A 26,856-nucleotide genomic window follows, 5' to 3' on the forward strand; every position below is an offset into this window, starting at 1 on the left:
ACAACAGAGAGAGTGGTGTCTTAGAGACAGATGGAGAGAGACCTTTCAGTGAAGCTTGGAGGAGACTGCTTGCTGCTGTGTCTGCTGTTGAGGGAGACTATATAACTCCCAGAAGAACCCATGAACCTTAAACACCTGGGTGAAATAAAGGGGTTTGCACCCCCTCTCCCAACTGACCTTCTCTCTCTTCTCTAGGGTTGAGGGTTGGAAGGGAGAGGCTTTAAAGAACCCCAGTAAAATAGAGTTTAAAAAACGAGAGCTGCAGAAATTGGTTTTCTCTTTACTTGAGGTGTTTTGAGAGACAGTGTCTCCAGAGGAGTCAGACCATTTCTTATCAGTTCTGTGTCCAGAGGCAGTCAAATATTTCTTACCTATGGAATTCGTAGTGATGCTCCACTCCATCTCTAATGTTTGTTGGTTTTTTTGTGTGTCCTATATTTTGTTTTCTCTGGATTTATATATTCTTTTTAATTTTACTAATATTTTTAAAGAACCATATTTTGAGTATATTGATTATTTTTCTATTGCTTTCCTGTTTCTAACCTCTTGCTTGCTTTTATTCCTCATGTTTTCTGTTATGTCATTTTATTTGCTCTTTTTGTCTATTTCATTATTGTCGTTTTTTGATTACATTTTCAGATGTTGAGAAGCTGTGCTTCTCTTCATTGTATTATGCTTAAGCTTTTATTTTCCAGTTTTTGTTTTCTTTGCTTTCGAGTTTTGTAAACATTTAGTGAAATATCCTCAAACATAGTTGGGCCTCTCTCAGCCCTATCTAAAATACCAACAAACCCACTGTGAATATTCTTCATGTCACACACAACTTTGTCTCCAAAGCGTCATTTTTTACTTTTTCTGGTTTTTGTCTAATAAAGTTGTCCATCTGCTTCCATACACTGTTTACTGTGTCCAACACAATCCTTAACATATTAATTAGAGTTTAGTTAAATACCTGATTTAATTAATAAATTCCAACATTCTTGTTATATTTGAGTTCAGTTCTCAACCTTTCTCCTTCATCTCTTCGAATTGTGTTTTTGTTTCATTTTGATTTTTTTTTTTTTGGTACTTGTCACACCTTGTATTTTCTTTCTTGGTTGTCACATATGATATAGAATAGTTAAAATAAATTTATCAAAGAGGTGTTTTTTATGTATCTTTCACTAAAACATTAGTAGATAGTTCTCTGTGTTTATCCAATAATAAATTATTTCTACCTGATGACACAAAACCAAGTTCAGAACCTTCTTCCATATACAAGTAAACGATCCAAAGCACAATAATGTACACAAAGGGGCAAAAGTAAATGCACTACAATAGCAATAAAGGACCATTAAGGGAAAAGCTTCCTCCTGGACTGGAATCTCTGGCTGGGAACAGACCTAACATTGCAGTTTGGCAGATCAATCACCTTGCTAGAGGACTCCCCTTTGAGATGTCGGATCCACCTCAAACCATGCTAAAGAGAGAGGAAGGACGATTATCCTTTTAACGAAATAATGAGCTTTCCATTCCACACTCAAACTCTCGTGAAGCTGTTACAAAGGTATCCTGGACTGTATTGCATCTTCTCTCTTTCTTAGTCTTGACTCAGAAAGGCATAATGTTTTTCCCCATTTTTCTTTCTCTCATTTCCTAAGATACTGGGATCCTAAAATGTTTGCCTGGTTCTCTAGGCTTCCTTACTCTTTCTTGAAGCTCCTTCCACTTTGTAGTGCAATTGCTTGTCTGTCATGTGACTAATGCCATGGGTTTCATAGAGGAGAGAAAAATCTATGCTGAGGAGATAATAGAAGAAGTAGCCACAAATCTAACTTAGTCCTCCTTTATTTGACAGCAACGTCTCAGTGACCTGAGAATCCTTAGTGTCCAGTTTTCTGATTCCTAGGATGCTGTCCACTGTCCAAGCAGTGACAATTCTGTGTGATTACTTTATATCCATTTGCTTTGTCTAGGACAGGAATTAGGAGACTACACATGCTTTCTCTAGGTAAAGATGCTGGTGTGCAGCCGTGCTCACTCAACTTGTCCTTTGCATCCGTTTATTTAATTTCACTTTGCAGTATTTGCAGGAAGAGTATTATTTTAGATGCACATCCAAATTGCTTATCAGTGTTCATTTTAGATTTTGCTGATGCTCTCTGGAAAAGAAATAGTTAGGGGATGGCTTCTGTATTTAAGAAAAAATTGATTCATATACAAAAACAATAAATTTTCCTTACAAATACATAATATTTGAACAAATAATGAAAAAAATTAAGCAAACTATATTCTACTATCACTGTGGCTTTAAAGTAAAGCTGAATTAAGTGGCTTATGGAAAAATAAAAACAGGCTCAGCATCTCTAATATCCATTTTACTGTCCAGGGATCAGCATTATTAACAAAAAACTTTCAAATAAACTTTGATTTCATCTGCTGCTACTGATCGGGGTCCACATGTCACAGCTCAATAAAACCAGGTGTTTTTTCCATAATAAATTTCTGTTCTGTTATTGATTTTCTAGATCTTAAAAAAGTCACACACACACACACACACAAAAAAAAAAAACCAATTTCTAAAAAGAAAGTGATTATTTTCTGTTTAGAGAAAATAATCTGTTTCTCTAACATGACTGATGCCATGGTTGTTCTGTCATTACGTAAACACAGCCTAAGGGGAGGGGATTAGAGTAGCTGATTGTCAGGTTAGTAAGCATGCCGTAAGAAACGTTCCTATGATATAAAATTGCTTTTCAATAAACTGTTCTGGTGATTGGCGCCAAATCGCTCATTTACTCCATAAACATCATGGGCTGCACGGATGCAGCTTGCATTGTGCTTCAGGGTGGACTTTGGTTTAGAAACTCCCTAAGAGAAGAACATTTTTTGCTGTGGTAGCATACCTGACCCATTATACAGAGCCTGTCCAACTGGTACTCCTCCTCTCAATCACAAAAGAATCTCTAAATAATGAAAACTTTTCAGATGATGACACTTCACTGAGAATCCATGTCATTTCACAAACTCGCATGTGGGCATCACACATAGCACACATGGACCCACATAGACACACGCAAATATATGCACATACATACACATAAAATATACCACACATATGCACGTAGCATGCACTCCACACACATACACCCTATGCCACACATACCACACACACATACACCAACAATAACACATATGCCAACAGCAATACACACAGATACCACACACACACCACCATCAACAACCACACACACACATACCACCACCACCACCACACCCATAGCAACACACATGTTCTGGAAATACCACCTTGCTCATTATCTCAAAGAATTTCTGGTTCCTTTAATCACTGCTAAAATGCTAACAGCCCTCTTTAATGCCTAGTCAATAAGCAGATTAAAACATAAATGCCACTAAATATGCTTTAAATATCATCTCCATTGAAATATTTCTAAGTTCTGTATCCTCTTAAAATAATCCCCATTCAAAATTGAGAGGAAATGTCATCCATATGAAGTTCTTCAGAACTTAAGCTCTGATTATACAAGGAATTAGGTGCTATAGCTTCAGAAATCGAATAATTAAGGAACCACTGACTCTTTGTTGATGACATTCTTAAGCCTAGAAAGCTTTCGCGAAGGCTACAGTGAAATTTCATAGTTAGTAATGTTGTACACACTGAGGAGACTTCTAACACAATTAGCTAGATACTGTGAGGAGGAAGGGTAAAAGGCAGAGATGCAGAAGCTTCAGAAGGCCAGCCATGATGGCCTTGGTGCCGAGAAGGGCTGTCAGCTCTGACTGTGTCTGTAGAGAAGGGGTGACGATTATAAAGAAATCTATTAAAAGGAAATAACTTTCAAGGAAACAGTGATCTGTTGCTTCCAGTGTGTAGCAGTGGGCTTTTTCAGATATTCTCCATCAGTCAACACTCTCAAAGTAATACATAAATAGGGTGTCGTTCATAAAAAATCAGATTGTCAGGTGAATGCAAACAGAAGGCTCTAGGTGTGCGTTCAGTCTGGTGCAGCATGAGGGAGATGTGGTAGAATCATTTCTCAACTGAAGAAGAAGGGAAAGGGGCCTTTTTTTTAAATAAATAGAGAAATTTTATATTCTGGGGCCTAGAGAGATTGCTCTCTGGTTAAGGGCACTTGCTACTATTTCGGGGGACCCAGTTTAGTCCCCAGCATCCACATTAGGTAGCTCAGAGTTGCCTAACTCCTCTACGGGATACAATGCCATCTGAGCACCAAGAGCATCTGCAAGCACATGGTGCACATAAACTCATCCATGTGTGCGCGCACACACACACACACACACACATGCACACACACCACACACACAAATAAATAAATGAATGGATAAATAAATATTTTTTTAAAAAAAAATATCTTTTGAAGGTCTATCCTTTAAAGGTCTATTATGGAGCTTTGAAAAGTAACATACTGAAAGGTTAATAAGAGCAAGACAAACATATTTTATGAGCATGAGCAGTGAGAATATATACGGAGAAAAAGAGTCAGGTCATTCTCAAAAGGCTCCTCCATCTGAGCCCAGGGGATCCTGCAGAAACTGATGCACCAACAGAAGATCATGCATGGAGAGGACCTAGACTCCTCACTCAGATGTGGCCGATTGGCAGCTCAGTCTCCATGTGGATCTCTGAGGAAAGGAATCAGGGGAGGCCTCTATCATGAACTCAGTTGACTGCTCTCTGGTCACTCTCACTCGCCCCTGATGATGTGGCCCTGCCAGGCCATTGAAGAAGAGGATCCGGGCAGTCCTGAGGAGACTTAACAAGCTACGGGCAGATGGCAATAGTGGAGAACTCCCTCTTTCAGTGGACTAGGGGAAGGGGATAGGGAGAAGAGGGAGGGAGGGTGGATGGAACTTGGGGGAGTTGAAGGGGGGCTTCAATCGTGATATACAGTGAATAGTGAAAAAAATACAAATTTTTAAAAAAAAATAATGTGAACTAATACAGCATCTTAATAGACAACAAGAAATACTCAAGGAAGTTACAAAATAAAGGGAAATTTGCAGACTTGTCATGGCTGCAAACTGTGGAAAGTAAATACGGAAGTAACTAATCGTATCAGCCAGCCTTCTGATACTACAACAGAATATGCAGAATAATCAGCTCATTCGGAGGAAAGGTTTGGGCTCATTACTTCAGAGGTTTTAGTTTATGACTAATGGACTCAGTAGTTGCTCTGGACCTGTGAGGGGGAACAAACACAAGGCCATCAGCTCCCACCAATACCACGCTAAAGACAAGCCTTCAGAACTTGGCCTTTGAGGCACATTCAGATCTACATTATAGCACATGAAAGGTAAAGAAGAACCATCTTAGCTGTGCCAAGTTGTCTGGTGTCCAATTCCCACATGGTCATGAATCTTCTGTGGGGGCAGGTTTTTTAAATTAATCCTTCGTCCTCAGATGTGTCTGTTTTTTGCTGGGGGAAAGTCATCCCTACGATGCTGCTCTCCATGTCCGTTCATCTAATTTCCCTCTGTCCCCAAATAATCCTAATGTTAAATGGCATGTTTTTTTGAGGTGGCACTATGGGTGATTGTGTCCATATACCAATAAAAAAAAATATTTACAATAACCAGAAAGTGTAAGTTCCTAAAATACGTAACTTGCTAGAGTCTTGTTATGGCCTGGGCACTAAGTGTTCCCAGTTAATGGTGCTATTGGGAAAGTATGGTGGTTTGAATGAGAAAAGTCTCCCACAGGCTTAGGAGTTAGAACACTTGACCCCCAGATGACAATGCTGTTTGGTGGGATGATGCATTTTGGTCCAGGAAGTACAACACTAGCATAGACTTTAAGTGTTCATAGCCTCACCCTGCATCTAGTTTGGTCTCTTCTCCCTTCTTTCCTCCCTCCCTCCCTCCCTTCCTCCTTTGCTCTGCTTGGTGTTTATAGTTGAGATATGATACCCCAGCTCCCTGCTCTGTCTACCATGCCTGTCTTTGGTGTCATGTTTTTCTGGGCTTTATGTCTGTGATGCCTGCCAGTATGGATTGTACGCCTCTACAGCTCTTGGTCCAAAGAAATTTCCTCCATCAATTGTGTTGGCCGTGGTGTTTTATCACAGCACCAAAAGGTAACTAATACTGAAGGGGTAGATATTTAGAGAGGGCTACCCTAGTTGGAAGAAGTGGATCATTGGGCTGTGACTTGGACACAGACTCTGTCTTTCACTGACGTGTTTTTCTGCCATGTCTTTAGCCAAACAAGCTGAAACTGTGCATCAAAATAAACCTTCACCCTTCAGATTCATCTACCCTGAGTACTGTGTCACCAGGAAGGAAACCTGACTGGTGCAGTCTTACAAAGGTTGACTTAAATCTAATAATCAATCTACCTATACTTGACACTGTTGGCATCTTGTAGGTATGTATCAAATTTACACTCTTACTGACAGCTTTCCTGTGTCCACAAGAGTGTGTGATTTACAGATTTGCTCCTAGAGGCGTAGAAGAATTCAAACTCTAATATTTTTCATTTGCCAATATCTAGTTCCTTTTCATAATTCTATATTATCCTCCCTCCCCAACCAAATGCAGAAACTTGTTAAGCATTCCTCCATTTCAACAGGTAAAGAAGTTTCATTGTTCAGTCCCAGATGACAGTGTGCAGAGATGGATGTCACTAAGGTGATCTCATCTTTCATTTAGCAAAAGAAGGAACTGTCTCCACAATGGTTAGAGTAGTATGCTGTATGTCATTGTGCTACCTCATGCTCCCTGTTACACAACCTCGAGTTACCATACCTTAACACAGAAGCTCAGAAAACATTGTTCCAAAGGATGGTACCTGTGGCTGCTAAGCACTTTGAAACAAAAGAAATTAGGAGATGGTAAAAGCTGTCTCAGAAACTGTAACTTTCTAGCCTACTTCTGTCTTTCTTCTGTATCCCAAGCATGGCAATGGACTATCTCTAGAATTCCTTTACTGCTGAGAGAAGCACAATCGCCTTACCCTGCCCCGTAGGAATTTCGGTGAGAGACCAGGAATGATACGTCACAGAAGAAAGGATCTGAAGGCTGGTGGGTTGCACAACACAAATCAACTTGTCATCTATTGTGGGAGTCTCTATCTGAGAAACTTCGTCTGCGTAATCTAACGCCATTTGTTTGCAGAAAAGTTCTATCCCCAACCTCCCTATAATGTGTCTCAACCTCAAGGGCTCAAAAGAACTTCTTCCCAAACTTTTGTCTGTCTCTTTAGGATCATTCATATCTTCTAAAAGCCACTTCCCTCTACCCTGCAGAAACTGGCTGTATTCTTTTATCTCCCTCTTCCATATGAAAAGGAGCATACGTTTTTCTACATCAAATTATTTACTTTCCTGTATTGCCCTTGTGACCTAAACTAGCATGCCTCCTTCTCTTGTGAATCATCCATTGTCAGTCTATAGAGAAAGGAAAACTTCCCAATCCAGAGGTATTCCTCAAGCTGAAATATTCAGCATCATGAGAATTGCAGCCCAAGAAAGAACACCTGAATGGACAAGACACAGAGCAGGTCCATCCTATCACCCACAGCCACATCTTCCTAGAAGAGTTGCTATACTCATCTACAATGACACCTTTAGCTAAGCTTCATGAACGTGCTAGCTACACTCAATGCCAACGGTACAGATCATCATTAAGGTCCGATTTGGAGCACCTTGATCTGAAAGGAGAAGAGGGGCCTTCAGAAGTCTCTGAGGAGCAGAGACATCTGGGATTCTTGAGAATGAATTAGTTGAACCTGATAGTAACTCAAGAGGAAAGGTCACACAGATTTGGGTGAAAAATTCATGATTTCCAAATGTCAGCTAAGATTTGGATAAGCATCTGGCTTTGGGATATATATTTGAAAATGAATAAGCACTAAATTCTGCAGGATTCATGCTCACTGGACCTTACCCACCCAGGATTTAACAGCCAAAAATGGAATACTGGTTATGGCACAGATTCCATATGCATTTTAATCATTTACATATGAACACAAAGCAACACAGATGTTATGTCTGGACAGATATGTAAACAAACCTAAGAACAATCCACACACACAAATATGTGTGTATCTCCATGCATTTCATGTAAATGCATGTAGGCTCCCGTGTGCATTTGTGTGTCTGTGTTTGTGTATGTGTGTGTGTCTGTGTATGTTTAAATATCCCAAAACATTGACCAGTTGACTATGCAGCCACTTTCCCTTGAAAAAGATTTGCCTCATATCTAATAGAAATATCCAATCTGGTTAAATGTTGCTGGTAAAATGTCTAACACATGGGTGGATTGACACTGTGAACAAGTGAAGAATACTAAGGCAGTCTGACGGAGACAGGTCTTTTGAAGGGAGGCCAGAAAACAACATTCCATTCCAAAGAGAGAGGATATGCATCTATTGTTTCTCCAGCTGGCTAAGCAACGGCAGGGTTGTTTCCTACTAAACAGCCTCATTAACATAAGCATAACTACAGGGTAAGTTTTCTAGCTCATTCCAAGTGATTTCAGAGGGGTGGGGGAAGAAAGATACCCTTAATATGCACAACTCATGCAGACAATGATATGAAGCTAATTCATTTCATCATATTATCACCATAGCATATTAACTTAAAAGAAATAATAAGACAACACAGAAATGTTTGCATATTAGAGAGAATTCTCGTTGTACCCTATTAGCACCGTATCGTATTAGTATTGCATTAAGCTACCATGCTGCCATGCTAAAATGATGAAATCCCACTGTGAAAACTGATATTGAATTCTTGTAATGTTTCAGAATCATTTTTAGCACTGCATATAAATAATTCATGTGAGCAGATCTAATGAATTGATGGAAGAAAAAAAAACATCCCTTGGCATTGTGAGCATATTTATGAATGTAAAGTCACGAGCGAGGCACTTCCTCATGGAAGGTGGGCCGGGGCTGAAGTGTGACAGCTACCCCAGAATCAGTTATTAATATAATGAGGAATTCTAGGTCAAGTCCAGTGGAAATATTTCTGAATGCGCGTTCCCTTCTAGGAAAGTGGCACAATGCTAGTTAGCAACGTTCTTTTCCAGATCCCTTGTGTAGATCAGCTGAGGTAGGTACCCTCATTTACAAATAACCATCAATGCAGAATCAAACTGATATTAAAAAAAAAAATTCAGAGAGTGAATGCTTTGCGCTCTCAAAGTCTTTGTTCAAGCTGTTGTAATGATCTGGTTTCACATCTACCTCCACCATTAGGCTGTGTGTTCCTTAAAGTCTGGAATCATAATTTATTCATATTTGTTATTTTAACCCCCAGCATATCGCATGGCCCTCGGTAGGTTCTCAATAAATATTGAATGAATGGATGAATGAATGAATGACTATGTTGATCCAATTCCAAAGATTCTAATTAAAAAGTTGGAATCAAGGTGAGAGCGGGTCATTTACATTTAAATCTGATTGTTTTTCAAAATTAAATCTTTATTTGTAATGTTGAATTCCGTCAAAGGCGATTTCAGAGAGGCACTCTAACTCCAGAGTTAGCCACAATTGTTTAAGTTCCTGCTTTAGATTAATGGCTTTCGGGTTTCTCATACGACATATTGCATATTGGTGTCAGCTGCTTGCAGAGAAGTAATCCTAACACAATTTTAACTCCCCAGGATGGCGATTTCCTGCAAGGAGAGCTGTGGTGCAGAGCGTGTTTCTCTATGTAGAAATATAGCTGGCAGTTACTGGGAATTGCAGGGCGGAAGCCAATGACCTGTTTTCTTTGTAGCTGGCTTGTGGGCACTGTGATTCTTCGCTCCTCTCTAGAGTTTGCTACACTTAAGTTTCCAGATTCTTCTTGGCCTATTTCTTGCTCCCTGCTCAGTGGACACGTCACACACAGCCCTGGCTCCCGCTTTCTTTCTACAAAGTTACCTATTTTAAAGCTCAGGAAACTTGAATAGAATAACTAAACATCGTCCTGAAAGGAATAAAAAATAGAGGGCCTTTTTTCCTTCCTGGAAAAGGGAATGTTCAAAGCTGAGACCGAGGGAAGGTACTTCATCCTTTAACACAGACACTTTGTGGGCATGCACACACACACAAGCAGGCATGCACACACACAAACACACACACATGCCTTTCAGCTATAGCTTTGAGTGTTCACCACACTTCTGAGCCATAACCCAGAAAGTATCTCCTCTTTGATTAAAGTCCACCGTGGGCTTTATGAATAATAGCTACATGGCTAACGGAAAGATCATTTGTCCTATTCTGGAGAGCTTGCTGGAGCAGGGATGGGTGTATGACTCACTGTCATAAAAAGGAGCCCATTGGTGCTGCTTCCTGCCGCTCTCTGAAGAATGGATTCTTCCAGTTCTCATCACCCGGAGAAGTAAAACTGATATGGTACTGTTTGGGGAGTCTCTGACTTCTAATGAAACTGTTCCTTCTGCCCCAGGTGGATTTTCAGTCAGGAGTTAAGGCCCCAGATGTGCACTGCCACAAACCTTCTCCCAAGTCAGCAGCCCCCAGGTTCTTGTGTCTTCATTTCAAAGAATGAAATTCACAGAGCACAGACAATGAGTTTTAGAAAGAAGTTTATTCAGATTCACAGGTGGGAGCTCATGGGAAAGAAGCAGGTGGCACTCCTATATAGCAGAGGGGATCCGAAGGAACAGGGTGCCACCAAGCTGCCAGTCTAGCAGGATTTGAAGGATTAGAGTCAGAAAGTCAGGCAAGGCATGAGATGAGGATAAGCTGGTCAATCCAAGTAGTGTCACTGCAAGGTGTTCAGGTGTCTCCTGTCAGTTTCTGTCCCATCCTAGTGCATAGCTTTCAGACAACCCTCAGCTGGGAGACAGCAAGGAGCCAGGAGTCAGAACCCACTTGACGCTCCCAGCTTCCAGCAGAGACATTCTCAGCACAGCTGCTTTGGGGTCTCTGCCCTACCAGACTGGTTTCTGTTTCCTGTTTCATCGAAAGATTATTTTGAGCAAGATGGTGCTGTTAGAATAAGTAACTGTCGCTCATGAGAAGGGAGTCTGTGGCCTGGTTGGAAACCTCACATTCCAGTTGATCTTGGTCATTCATTTGCTCAAGGGACCAATTTAGGAAGGTGGGATCAACTTTTGGGAACTCTGAGGAGATGGGCAGAACCATGAGCTCTTTAAGAGATACTGTAGTCTCCACCCTCAACCCCCAGCCCTACTGCGGCAGATTACAGCCACAAGACTGGACACAGCCATGGAGCTTGCAAGTCCACCAGCTTCTCAGAATTATTCAGAAAAATCTAATTTTCCCTTTTCTTCCTTCTACCTCTTCTCTAAGAACACTTTGCTTAACATTTCGGAATGTCCCTCCAACACTTCTCTAAAGCTCCTCTCTGCTAAAGCCACATTCGCTGTCCTGTGGCCGCTAGTTTGTCACGTGTCTGACTTCTGCACCACCTATTATGGCCTAGATGCTTTCTTAATGTCTTATACTCTATCCCCTGCAGCAGCTCAAGGGAACAGCCTGCCTGCCTTGGGGTTTTTCTTTTAAATTCGAAACAAACTTGTTCTTCCGCTTCCACTTCAGTTCATTCTTAAATAATTTTAATTGAGACTAGGAATCTCAAGAGGAACCCCTGATTTTCCCTGCAGCAGTAACAATCATTGTCTAACGCAGAGCTATGAAAGGAGAGGTAGTATCCCACCATTCTCTGAGGAGCAAACAGCTGATATTTTCTTTTCTTTCCCACCACCCACTGAAGATTTGCATATAGGCCACAGGGAGTAAAATGTGAGTAGTGTTTAGATAGGTTGATGTGCCCTAAGAATTTAAATGAAATAATAAATAAATTCACCAATTAAGGACAGTTGTATAACTATATATCTCAAAATTCAAACAACAACTGAAAAATTTAGTTGAATTTGAAAGAGTTAAAATTAGGGAAATAATCATCAAAAAAAAAAATATGGTGTCTTTAAGTAACAAATTGTACTGTTTTGCCAAAGGATGGATTTGAGTTTTTCTGCAAATCCTTCATGGCTCACAGTTCACCACAGATCACTTACTGAAGTTGTGTTCAGTCTGTCCTAGACAGGAAATTCAGAAGTTGCATGGCTTTGCTTTGAAAAGCCCATGCGCCAATCCCGCTCCCTGCCTCTACCCTGCTTCTCTATGGGTAAATGCTGTTATAGCAGCATTTTGTCCTGTTTTTCATGTTCTGTGTTTTTGTGGAATAACTGCTGGGTACATTGTGCATCCGTTATTTGATTTTATTCCCATTTTACAGATTTGGAAACAGAGACTCGGAGCAATCTGAGCTCTGAGTGGAGAAGAGGGATCCAACAGAGATGCCAGAAACTGCACCCTGGTCGTTCTCTCCCTGCACTTTATGAATAAGCTCTAAATCGCATCAGCAGGTTGCAGATCAAAACAGTATCTGAGATGGATATCACCAACCGCTCACTCTACCTTTACAGATGAAGATCGGCGTAGATTGCACACCATTCTTGCACACATATACAAAGTGGATCAAACCTGTCTGGAGTCTCCCTTGGTTTTCAGATCTGGGGGAAGGAGGAAGAATTAGTAGAGAAGTTAAAATATTCTCTTCAGTTAAATAGCTCTCTTTCCAGAACATCATCAGATAGATACGTGTGCCCAGGAAATTCCAAGAAAGCCTATCTCTGTACTTAGAGGCATAGAGAAATGTGTGGCTTATTGTCTGCATAGAAGATTGCCTTGCACCTTGGCTTTGGTGATAACTAAATATATAGCTTTGAACAAGAGTCTTGGTTTCTTTAAATTTGGAATCAGTAAAACCGAGATAATGACTAATTCATAGAGCTGTGAAAAATAGATGAGATCATTCGTGTCTGGCACATAGCAGTACCCAGCAACTGTCAATTCCCTTTTCTTTCTTCACCCAGCTGCCAAATGACCTGCATCTGAGCTGATGCATATCTGTGTTCACAAGCTCTCCAGACAGCTACAGAACTCTGTGCAGCAATGGTTCAAAATCATCTCTCCACCATTGTCACAGGATTTCTACTGGGGCAGAAGGGTCCTAGCGGAAGACAGGGAGGATAGTCAGGTTCAATGTATAGACTTCCACTCTCAAATGGTACCATTTGCTCAGCCTGGGAGCATCAGTTAAACCCACACAACTTTAATAGTCGAATAGTCTTATATCTTACCTTTAGGAATAAGCCCCAATGGCGTCTTTCACAGTATGGCTGTCCCTTAAAGCCAACTCTCTTTTTTCTCTATTCCCAGTAAAGCCAGTTATAGTTTTGGTTTGTAAACAATTTCAAACTGAGCAAAATGCCTTAAAAAGAGAGGTCTCTTTTCTCATGGAGCATGTGCAACAGGCCATTTTGAGCACAGGTAACGACCTATCCTAGAGAGCTCTGTGAAGTGGGACCTACTATGAAAGCCCAGCTATCACTGTTGGGAGCCAGCACCAGGTCTCAAATCTTGCCATCAGTTCAGCCTAACCTCATTGCAAAGACAACGCTGTGCCCTCTGGTTGTGCTCTGCCTTCAACGCATGAGCCAGGCTTGTATGACAAACAAGCTCTGCGTACACTCTTCAGTGGAGATGCTCACACACCACTCTAGGTCAGAAATCAAATATTAAAGAACAATTAAAAAGCCGTCAGACTAGCAACCCCCTTCCTATGTTCTAGTTCACCAAAAAGCATAGTCTAAACATAATACATTACCTACCTTCTCAGATCACCTGAAAGGCATAGACAATGTAATTCAAGACACTCATGGAAAACCACAAAACTTTTAAGGGGTTACTAAATATCCCATTCAATTAAATATTTCTGTAGAGAAAACTAGTGGCATATTTGTTTGAGAGAATAAAGTATTTAAAATACTTGCTCTGTGAAAGCTGACACAGCCAGATGACTAACTACACTAGTTACTTTTCTTGACAAAGTATCTAAGAAAAGAAGAGGCGGTTCTGCCTCAAGTTTGTGGATGCTGTCCATCACAGTGAAGGCACAGCTGCCGACACAGGAGATTGCATTCAAACCAGGAAGAAGCGGAATGCTGGTGCTCAACTCACTTTCTCCTCTGTATTGAGAGACCAGTTTTTGCCATCATTGATTCTGCCTCTCTGGGAGCTCCCTGGAAACATTCTCATAGACAAGGTGTAGTGGAAGTTTTGGTTTCTTTAAAAACGCAATTATGCTGTGTAAATCTGTTTTTGTCCTAATTCCAAGTGTGGGATAGGGGAGCACCTTAGTTTATCCACAGCTGATCATTTCCTTGTGCAGGGTGTGGTCTTTGCCAGCTGGAGTTGGTGGAATTGGGAGAACTCTGGAAGAGTATTAAAAATAGAGCTCAATGAGGCGAAGGGGCTTAGAGTAGTTGGACCGAGGAGGAAGAAGGCTGCTTGTTCATTCTGCTGCTACCATTTGCTGCCTGCTGTTGCTGGACTGCTAGATATCCTGATGACTGAGATTGGTATTTTGCCAAAGAACTCAGTGACGGTAACCAGCTGGAACTAAGTCTAAAGAGGTCTACATCCCCTTTTCCTTCTAGTCTTTCTCTCCTGCCTAGGGTTGGGGGGTTGGAAGGGAGGTAGGGGTTTAAGGAACACTCCAAAAGGTAGAATTTAAGAAGTAGTACCTACAGAACAGCCTAAAGATTCGTCTCCTATGTGATCCTAAACCTATTTATTTTGACAATCAAGATTAAGTATCACATTGACCCTATAAACTATCACAAGCTCTCACAGTGTTTCATCTCTCAATTAATCAAGACAGGACTATCACCATCCCAGAAAAAGCCTACTTTTAATTGGATGTATGAACAATATAGTAGTTACAGTGTAGAGTTATTACCCTAGATTGTTTATGTTTGCCATAATAGCTTCAGCTAGATGTCTCTATGAAAATGTCAGAATTATTTCTGATGTAACAAAATACTCTTAAATAACTAATAAAGTACTCATTAATATCTTATGCTGCAATCATGTCATTATTGGTTCTAATAATACCTAATTGCAATAATAAATACCCCATTTTAGGGATTTGCTTGTTTTCTAATTAGACATTTTTCACATTTCTTTTCTTTAATTATTCATGAGTAATTATTGTTACTCACAAAATAGAATTATCACTAAGCTTGTAGAAACTGCAGTCAGCTTCCTATTGAAAAGAGGAATTAAACTTTTTCTGTTTTATGTTCTAATTAACTTTTTTTCACTGTTTTGTGGAATTACTCAAAACATTGTTGAGGAGCAATATAAAGTAGAGGCTGATAACTCAAGACATTTTTATAATTACAAATATACTGTGGGGAAGTTTAAAGAATCATATAATTGGGTTTTTATTTGCATGTGCTTATTTGGAATCTACTAAGCTGGTCTGGAAAGACTTATATTGTCAGGGGCTTGCTGCTGGGCAACTCAAATCTAGTGGTACTCATCTCCCAGGAGTTACCTCCTTTCTCCCTGACTCACAGAGATGTGACTCCCATACACATGTCACACCTACCCAGCGCCAGCTGGCCTTTCCACCATTCTATCATTGTGTATTCTTTTCAGACTAACCTTGCTTCTCCTCAGCTTCAAGGGATTGTGCTATCCAGTTCAAGTAACGACTTCTCCCTGAAACTGTCTTGACATCCTTATAAAAACTCTTTTCTATTCTTCATACATTGTAACTGTACTTTTGCTGCCTATAACATTTGACTTCCTAACATGTCTTCACGACATTTTGCACCTTATTTTGAGTGTCCGGATGGATGATACATGTGTCTATATTATATGTGCATATGTTTATATATGTATACATATATATTTATGCATGTACACACTTGTATCATGTGTGTATGTGTGCTTACATCAGTATACACATGTGTGTATATATGTGTGAGTATGTGTAGGTATACATGTGTAATTTACATACATGTTTATACACACACAGATTAACCTAGAAAAAAACCCTGTTGACTGTCTAGGAGCTAACTCTAAATTTAGTCATGCCCCCGAGGTCCCTTTTGACACATGATGTATCATCTTTTAGAAACTGAGATGTGGATATCTTAGCGAAGAATGCAAAAGGCCAGTTATTCGAGCTACTACATCTGTGTTTACACTCAAAATTACCTCAGACACGCTGTACGTTGAGAGTATGGTTTTGGCTGGTGGTACCACTTAGGGAGTTCCTGAAAACTTTGGGAAGCGGGATCCAGCTGGTGGAAGCAGGTCTCTGGTGAACTGTGGACAGGTCGTTGACAGTTTCTTTTGCCTGGTTTCTTCCTCTTTTCTTCTCTCTGCTTCCTGCCTGGCCTGAGGTGAAAACTCTCCTCCAGCACACACTTCTACTGCTTTGACATTCTGCCCAAATGCATGGGGCCAAGGACTCTTAGACAAAGCCCCTGGGCAACATCAACAAAAGCCTTTGTTCCTTTAATTTTTCTCACTGTGTTTAACACAGAGGTGCAAAAGTGACTGCTCTGATAACTATGTTTTGTTTTACAAAATCCCCAAATGATTCTTATGTTCCTACGGATAGTTGTGGCGTAAGAACTACTGGTGTAGTTCAATTTCTCATGGAGAAACTGAGGCAGAGAAGGCTAAATTAAAACCCGAGGACAGTGAGTAGCTGGCTAAGGTGGGAGCAGAAACCACTCGCGTAATCCCCCTGGGGTACTCCCTGCTGCACGGGTATTCAGGAAAAGTGGGGAGACCTGTCTGCATTTAGAAGCAGTCCAGGTGATAGCAGGGAGTCAGTCGGTGAGAGATGACTCAGATGTGAATTCCCTGCTGGCTCCCATTTTCATCCCCTTGGGCAGTGTGTAGGAGAGGAATAACTGCATGAAGAGAGCATTGTCAAAGAAAATATCCTGGCTGATCTATTTTAGTTAAAACAGCATTTTTCCCCCCAGGTACTGTGAGATTGCTTGACTGTCAGGGTGTTGGCCTTGAGTGGAAGCTGGGCACCAGGGAAAGTGTTTTCAGTGGAGGGAGAAAATAGAAATAAAAAGGAGGGCTGAGCCACAGGGTGCTGGGAGCAGAGGGAGTGAGCGCTGTCAGCTCAGCGGTGTGTTCTTCATTGCAAATATCTCTGGGCTAAGGCAGAGCCTCAGCTCAAAGCTGCACTGGGTGAAATTAGCATTTCTTACATCCCAGGCTTCTTCTAGCGTTATTCAAAGTTTTGCACTAAATTCACTCAGTTGTTCTTAATTTTGTGATTGGGTTTATGCTCATTATAAGGTCGGGGCTGCTTTCAGGAGGAAGGGGTGAAACTAAACTAAATTCCCTATGTCTGGCCATGTCTCTAAGGGGTAATGGGGGGTGAGTAAGAGCCACAGACATATCAGGATGTGCCTAAAGGCAGCCATGGCAGAGTGAAGCAGAGGGTCAAAGAAGAAGACAGAAAATCAGAGGGAATAGATATTTGAAAAAGAAAAGTTTGTTAGTGAACTACATACGGAGGATGCTTCCCCCAACTGATTCAAAGTTCTTAACCTGAGAGAGGTGGATCTTTTCTCTTCAGTTAACTTCTTAATCTAGGACCAACTATCTTTGTCATCAGCATTAAAGTGAATTTCATGCTTCTCGACTAAGGTAGCAGGTGTCCACAAATGCTCCGGAACTCTAGACTACCTGTACTTCTTCATTTAGAAGAATGACTTCAGGATGCTATGATCCTTCGCTCTTCTGGCAATAACCTTGAGTGGCATTATCCTCTGACTTTGACCTGAGCATTCTTTACCTTTAATGACATATAAGCAGAGTTTATTGCTCAGTCATTCATATGGGTGAGATGCATATATGTACACTGATCAATGGCTTTCACATTGGCTCCAGTTCTTGGGGCAGAAACTGTATTACATGTGCTAGTCTCTGTCTCCTTCTTCCGGATAAAGTGACATTAGAACTCACAGTCCACTGCTCTAAGTGAAAACTTAGAGGAAAACATGAAGTCTATTGGAAAGGAGCTTATCTTAAGAGCTGAAATAGAGGCTCTGCATGTGGTTAAATCAAGTGACAAAAAAAAAATGACATTCTATTCATGGAATCTTCTTTTATCAATGACTATTTCATGTGTCTTCATTAATTTTTTTCTTATGTTCTTACTTTCTCATGCCCTAAGAAAACATTGTCTAAAAGTAATGACAACAACAACAACAACAAAAAATTATTTTTGGAAGAGTCTGAGGAAAAAACTCTAGAAGAGGTTTCCAGTTATGTGGGAAAAGTTAAGGAGTTTTTCTTTGCTATGTTAGAGAACAGAAAGGGCAACAACAACAAAAAAAGAGATAACAATAACACTTTTCTAATTACTATGATGAAATACCTGGCAAGAAGCAATGTAACGAAGGTTAATTCTGGCTCACAATTCATGTGATGCAATCCATGGTGATGGAGGAAGCGTCAGGGTGAAACCAGCATCTGCCAATGACATTGGGAGGTGGTTGGTTCCAGTGGACCGGGAAACGGGCACCATGGAACGCCTCTTTTCAGCTGGTGTATCCCCCCACTTTTAAGGAAGTCTGAGACTCCGGCCTGTGGGATACTACTGTCTATATTCAGGTTGAATCTTCCCCCCCCCATCAATTTTTTTAAAACTCCCTCACAGACACAGTCAAAGTTATTTCTCCCGAACGTCCTAGGTTCTCGTTAGTATGTTCAAGTTGACAATCAAACTCAGCCATCAGAAGTGACTCATGGGGAGAATGTTTAGGAATAAAAAAATTATCTGTCTGCTGAGTAAAACGACCTATAGATAATAAATAGATATCCGCTGTATATGAAAGTAACCTCAAGAAATAGCTCTGGAGAAACGAAAATGAAAGAAAATATGGATTGTGGAACGAAAGGTCATATTCATACAGGGAGTGATCTCCACTTATGTGCCAGGCCATGTTGGACACCACAGTGTGCCTGCTTGTGGCATACAGACATGACCACTGCACATGAAGACAGTCATTTGAGGACAGATATGAGCACCCGCATTCAGATGCCCAATACCTATGTGAAAAGCCAGGCATGCTAGCATGTGTCAGTGCTACGAAAAGAACAGCAGAGACAGGCAGATTGCCAATACTTGCTAGCAAGGCAGTGTAGCTCAACTGGTGACACCCAGGTTCAGTGGGAAATTCTCTTAAGAAGAAAAGTGAAGACTGATTGAGGAACATACCCAATATGAAACTTCAATGTGTGTGCATGCACCACACACACATACAAAGGCATATACTACACACATGCACAAAGAGAGAGAGAGATTTAATGCTCTTTAAAACCAGCTACTGAAATGTCAACACACTTTCAAGGAATATTTTAATGATGCGAACTCTAAACTGCCTCTGACTTTTAGCACAACAAACAGTATATAAATACATTTGAATGTACTTGTGTGACACTTAGGTTTTAGAAACCTTGTTCCAGTGACTATAAAAACAGAACTAGATCCTACTTGAACTTAAGATTTTTTTATTCTGATTTGCTTAAACCACAGCTCACAGTCCTGGAAGGTCTGAAAGAATCGCATTCCTTCCTGTTTTCAGCAGTTTCAACCTTTTCCAATTAAGTGTGTGCAGATCCTCTGCACACGCTTTGAGTCTTCTGGAGAAAAAAATACTGTCTTAGGTAGGGTTTCTATTGCTGTGAAAAGACACCATGATTATGGTAACTCTCATAAAGGAAAACATTTAACTGGGGCTGGTTTACAGTTCAGGGGTTTAGTTCATTATTATCATGTTGGAAAGCATGGTGGAATGCAGGCAGACATGGTGTTGGAGAGGAAAATGAGAGTTCAGTATCTTGATCTGCAGGATACAGTAAGAGACAGTGAGCCATTAGACCTGGCTTGAGCTTCTGAGACCTCAAAGCCCACACTCCCAGTGTCACACTTAAAACAAAGCCACCTTTACTCCAACAAGGTCCCACCTCCTAATAGTGCCACTCCCTGTGGGCCTAGGGGACCATTTTCTGTCAGACTACCACAGGAACTACATGTGTCCCTTCAACTTTCACATCCTTTGTAGGTTTATTCTTCTCATTTCAACCAGTAGATAGTCGGTAAAAACAGTGACGGTGTTCAAGGCATGATGTTCCAGAACACAGATGCAGAAGACCAGATTACACAACAGGGCAGCTTTTGGGGGGAGCTAATCTTGACAGAAGTATTTGAGGCATTCTACCTCCCAAATCTTTTTAGTCTCCTTTTCCAGTTTCCCCTGAATTAAAAAAAAATGCAGGAAGTTGAGGTTCACAATGATGCCCTGGTCAGAGAACTACAAGGAGACACACGCCCTTCATGGCAAAGGGTCTTTTCTACACCCATGTTCAAAAGGACACAGGTTTGAGGGCACAGTTCTCTATTCTCTCAACACAGCCAGGCTCTGACCACACCTGATTCCTTCCTATTGACTCACATCCCTTGAAGACTGGCCTTTGGATGGTGGGTATATCAGATCTTTCATTCTAATAACAAATATGTAGTGCCAAAATGCTTATCTTGGTAGAAGGATTATTTTATATGTTTTAGTATTTTTTATTACATCTTAATTTCAATGTTTTAATTGCAGTAGAGCTACATCCCTTGATCCCTTTCTCTCCTCCCCACCCCCACATCACCCCAGCTACCCTCCCTCAAACTCCTCCTATGCCCTCGGTTATCACATTGGCAGTACCTTTTTTCCCTCTTATTATTACAGTTACCTACAACTGTGTGTGTGTGTGTGAGTGAGCACAACTATATATAAATACAACTCAGTGAGGACATTTTTTGGCGTGATTTGAAGGCTTACCACTTTGCATAAGAAAATCAGTAAGAGGCTCATCCCTGGGAGAAGCCAACTCTCTTCCCAGCAGTCATTAGTTGCTCACAGTTCCTTGTCTAGGGTTGGAACCCCATGAAATTTTTCTTCTGGAAGAATTGTTTTGAGATGGTTGTTTTCCAAAACCACAGATAAAACAAAAGCTTTCAAAAATAACCCATTTTGAAGAAAAAAAAATTATACCTATAAAGAAAATCACAATGTGTAAAGACATTTTCCCTTCTGTGCCAAAAAGAAAAAGAGAACTAAAATGTCCTAGATTATTAAAGAGTGATGAGATAACTCCATGTGTAAGAACACTTGCTGTGTAACTACGGGGACCTAAGTTCAAATCCTCAGGGCCCTTGTATCCCCAGAGCCTACATAAAAAGGCAGGTATGTGCTCACCTATAAACCTGTCACTGAAGAGGTCTGAGCTGGGAGGGTCTCTGGGGCTTGTTGGTCACTAGCCTACCTCCGGGTTGGAGGAGAAAGCTTATGAGTGTTCTCTCCTGGGAATAAGGTGGGGAATGCTACAGCAAGACAACCAGCATCCTCCTGCCTCAGTCATGCACATGTGCACAAACATATACAACACACACACACACACACACACACACACACACTAAGTAAATAATAGTAAACAAATGTGAGAGGCTCCTAATAAATAAAAATAACATTGGCAACAAGAAACAAACAAACAAACAAAAAATAATATTGGCTTCCATCGGCATAACGTACGTTATTTTGGTTTAAAGACAGCCAAGCTTGTCTCCCATTGGTTCTTTTTTAGTTTAGTTTTTTTTTTTTCATTTATTTATGTATTTTGCGGGGAAATTGGTGCAGGCCACAGTGACATGACTTGTCTGGAAGAACAGGACAGCTGTGGGTGTTAGGTCTCTACTTCGATCATGTGGATCCGCGGCGTCAAACCCCAGGCCATCAGGCATAGCAGCAAATGCCTTTAACCTGACCCATCTCTGTGGCTACCTCAATGGTTCTTTATTTTAGAGAGCAGCGGCATTTAAGCCTCAAGCATAAGACAATTTCTTCTGATTTTTATTAGCATTTATTAACTATTCAAGACAGTGTGTTTCTCTGCGGTGTCACGTAGTATATTTTGATCATATTCGCCACCCACTACCGTCTTTCATGCCCCCTTTCCACTTTCATGGATGCCTTTCTCATTCCCAACTAGTAAAAGCATCTGTTATAGATCTGCTTCAGAGCTGAGCCTCGTGGCAGTCCTGTAATCACAGTGACTCGGAAGGCAGGAGGAGCGCAAGTTCAAAGCCCTTCTAAACTACAGACTAGTCCAAGGTTAGCATGGGCATTCTCTTCAGACTCTGCCTCTAGAGAAAAGGTCAAGAGAGGGCAAAATATATATGTCCCAGGGAAGCACTTGTCTAGCATAGGAGCGGCTGTAGGCTCAGTCCTCTAAATGTCATTCCCAGTATTAAAAAAAAAAAAAAATCCACTCTGGAGATGTAGTGCTCTCCCCCACCACTTACTGCTCATGTGTGTAGGAGTTGTGTGTATTATTAAGCCTCCATTGGTATTTCCCTTGTTAATTTGTATTTTGTCACAGGGAGCCCCAGCTGATGACTCACAAGGGATGGAGTAAAAGATCCTTCCCCTCCCTGTCTGACAGCTCCATTTTCTCCAAACTCCAGTCGCATCTCCTGAGGTCTCTGTGAACTGTGGCAGATGAAGATTTGGAATGCCTCATCCTCCAGCCAACTGCCTACCTCAGGTTTAAGGAGCTCTTTGATGCTCACTGTACAGATTTAGACATTAATTCAGACCATTGTTGTATCCAGAAATGACTCAACCGGCCAAGGAAAAGGAATTGTCCTCTCGTGTGCCAGTGTCAAGTGCTTCTAGAAACTGAAAATGTAATGCAATGGCAGTGTTGTTGTTGCCTTGGCTTCGTTATGTGTGTCAGGAGGAGACCGATGCCTACCTCACTGAATCCGTGTGGGAATACAAGACCCACGATGTGGGAGTAGGGCTCTGCACACAGCGACTGGTACGTGGATGAATGCTCAATAAACGGAGGTGTAAATGCAAAGCAGAATTTCTACCCAGTGTCTAAGGTTAGTGTCAGTGTCTGGCCTTGCTTCCCCACACTTAAATTAAACGTGAACTCCATTGTCCTTTGGCTTCACAGATTTACTAACCACCTTGGACCAGCTCTAGTATGACAGTGAGATTCCAGGATGAAAGCTTCTGGAAGCTACACACCCTTGAGGGCAAAAAGAGTCAGTTATAATCATCATCCTTGTCAGCACAGCGGGATCCCTGCCTCTTACATTTGAGTGTGCTACTCGGGACAGCATTAGACAAGTATCATTTTGTCAATTAACCTTTTCCATTCATGGTTTATTAAGGCCCAAGCAAATACATTTATGAAGCAGAGCTGGGCTTTTATTTATTTATTTATTTATTTGACACAGCAGCTGCAGCTTCAAACACAACCTACCTGCACTTTCCCCTTACAACATACTCAGTGGCACTTCTCCGGCAAATTGGATGACCTTGTGTCATGCTACATAAGAAAATCATATTAATTTATGGGAAGCCTCGATTTGTTTAACATAAGGAGCAAAGGCTGTCTGTGTTTTGCTCGGCTTTTTATATCCAATGGGTATGAGGAAGCAGAGGGCGTTAGGTGTTTCTGGTGATCAGTGACTGCTTACCCTTCTATACCTCAATCCACTTGGCCTTCCTCACCAGGTACCTGACCAGGTACCATATGTGTCATGATGCACGTATGAGCAAGAGGCCAGCTGGCATAAAAAGTCAAATAGATGGTATGAGTGTTCTCAGCACCCACATAAAACCCTTAGTGGGACTATGTGCACCTATAACCTCTATATTGTGGTAGGAGGAGACACGACTATGGCCGAGGCTTGCTGGCACTAGCCTTGTCCCAGGATTAGTGCAAAAGCCTGTCTCAGTGGCACAGGGCAGGGAGGGATAGAGCAACATACGTGATATCCTTCTCTGGCCTCTAAAAGGATCTTGCACACACAAACACACTCAAATACACATCACCACCACCACCAGTCATACATCACACATGCAAATTTAAAAAAAAAATAAAATGAACTATAATTTTTTTTACCCTGCTTCTTCTGTCTTACTAAATGCCCACAGCATTTAGTAATGAATGCATATACCAATAATGAATACACATACAAATAATTTTTCTGACACTTTATTACGTAACAAATTGTGTGAAATATTTTGTATCTATTTTCATATTTTAATCTTCAGAACAGAAGGAATTACTATCTCCATATTGAAATGAAAAAGCTGTTGAAACTAACTTCTCCTGCCAGGATCAAGGCAACTAGAGCCACCTGGCCCTAACCATCACACATTCTAGGATGCTCTATTCATGCCTTTAACTCATGACTTGACCAATACCTCTCACCCTTCAAAATGTATTTTAATGGTGATAACAATGAACAGGTGAGCCATTCAAAAAACAAGTAAGGATAGATGTGATTGGTAACAGTGGAGATGATGCTAGAATGTTTGAGATGTTTCCATAGTTAGGAATAGTGATATTTTTGTGCATGTTTATTCAAAGAGGGAAATGCTGGAATGAAGTCAAGCAGGTGGAATTGGCTCAGCCTTGTTGATAGGACAGAAGTATCAGTTCAAAATTCCTCTCCATGGTGGTGAATACAGGACACTGATCTCTTCTCCACTTCCCCTTTCCTTTCTTTTTACCAAAATCCCCTACTCCAGCACTGTAGTCCATCTCTTCCCACTTCTACTCCCTTCTTTGTGCCTGCATGGATGCTCAGATCACGTGTGGACTGCTGGGACCATATTGAAACCTCCTGCTTCTGCCATGTACCCAACACTGCCTTCTCCGACACTAACCCCATGGCTTCTTGCCCCTCTCCTGATTCACACTTATCCCTTGAACACCGCTACCCTCTCATTGGTAGGTAGATCCTTCTCTCTTTCTGTTTCTAACACTGTTCTGTTGAGTCTGAGCGTCAACTTCAAAATGATAAGGTTTTGCAGACCAGAGAGAAAGTACATGCTGATTTTCAAGTTCCCTTCTTCCTAATGTTTAAAAAAAAATAAGCTAATCAGTGAAAATTTTGTAAAATTAAGATCATGTATGCTGTTTTCACAAAAAGAATATCAAAATGATGGTCTAAGGGATTTTGGGCTCTTTCTGGGGCTTCTGAAGGAATACTTGACAAATGAATGACCCTGCTCTCACTGCACTGACCTCATCAGTGACACCAGGAAGACAAACAAGAAGGCGAATGAAAAGGCATTTAATTTTGCAGTCCACGAGGAAAAGAAACACACTCAAAAGTATTAGTATTTGTCGAATGGACTAAATCAGATGGGGAATAAGAGCTACACTTGTTTTGCTGCTAGAAAGAGGATAAACCGTGTGTAACAAAAATGGAAACCATAGGAAAGGGGCACTTATAATCCTAGCTTTAGATGTTACTGCAAATGAGTCTAATCACCATGTTATCATTATCAGGATTATTATTGTTATTACTGATAACAAACATGTGCTGGCTGCCAACAGGATGCCAGGCTCCACACAAGAGAGAATTAAGATCAGTCCCCGCAGTGCAGGCTTACAGCAGATTATAATTGCCACAGACAATAATATTAATAGCAACTCGATATTTTATTAGAAAAATAACATTGTTTCTCTCTTCTCCCTGGGTTGTCTACCACCAAGTGGAGGCCTGACTTTGAGAATGATGGTCCTGAACTTGTAACTCCTCTCCACCCCACCCCACCTCCAACACAAAGTCTCTGCAATTTGCCAGCCCTAGACACTTCTTTGCTTCTGCTTCCGTATGATCAAGTAGGGTCATCTCGCATCTGTTCAAGTTTCTACCTCTCAGCTGAGATAGATTTGCTGATTTAAGTCAAGTTGGCTGATTTTGTGACGATTTCCCTGTGACATGTGTGTATGGGTCACTTTGCATGTGCCTAGGTAGTACATACAATACGAATGTGCAAGTATACGTGTGGAGGTCAGAGGTTAATGTAGCTCAAAACTCTCCCTGTCTCTACCCTATTCTCTCTCTCTCAGTTTCTCTCTATGTCTCTCTCTCCCTGACAAGAACCCTCACTAAACTCACCACTAAACTTACAAGAACTCACCAACAATTGGCTAAAGAGGCCAGGGAGCTCCTGTTTCTCTCGTCTATCCTAGGGTTACAGATTCACGCAACTACACTCAGGCTTCGCATACAAGGGCCAGGGATCTGAGTGTAGATCCCTGAGTAATCATCTTAGGTGCCCCCAGTGTGTATGGCTTTAATGGGCTGTAAAATTAGATGTTTTCACTCTTGGCCACAATGAGAAAGAAAAGTTTGAAAAGCGCAAAACGTTTAAAGACAGACTGTCTGCTTAATCTGAAGTTCAGTCTCCACGCAAACCACAGCCGATGGCAGACCAAAAATGTAATTTTCAAAAGAATCCAATTACACTTTTACCACATGTAAAATCAAGTAACATTTACCAGCCTTACAAGAACCTTACACCTAGGAATTAGGTCTGAATTCTGCTATGTCTTTCCTTTGCCATCATAAATAGATCCAGACTTATAAGATGCTGAATCCCAGCTGTTGGTTTTTAAAACATGCATGCTATATGTCACCTTGAAACCAGGGTTTTCACAGGTCTTTCCTACCACAGAACTTTGCAGTGATCTCCTGAAACGGCCTGAGCTGGCTAATATACCTGAAGATGAGCTGACAGTGGGGATATCTTTTATCTTTCTCTAGTCTGCAACCCAGTTCTCACTCATAAAACACAGAAGGTCTCAATTTCCAGTCTAGAACCCAATGTTGGGCCAATGTTGGCCAAGTCCCAATCCGACTGAGCAGCAAGTCAGCTCATTCTACGTTGTCAATGACTGTTTGTCTTTCACTATTATTCAAGCTGGACTGTTTATGCTTTCCTCGTAGCTATGTCACTGCAAATGAGTGGAAGATAGATACCTAATTAAGTATGCCGAGTCCTGCTAGCTTTTTAGAGCCCTTTCTTATCTTAGGAAGGCAAATGTTTGCAAGAAACTGCCTTAAGAAATGATTACCACAGCTACCCCATCAAATCACAGAT

Source organism: Meriones unguiculatus, chromosome 10 (genome assembly GCF_030254825.1).
Source record: "Meriones unguiculatus strain TT.TT164.6M chromosome 10, Bangor_MerUng_6.1, whole genome shotgun sequence".
Lineage (NCBI taxonomy): Eukaryota > Metazoa > Chordata > Mammalia > Rodentia > Muridae > Meriones > Meriones unguiculatus.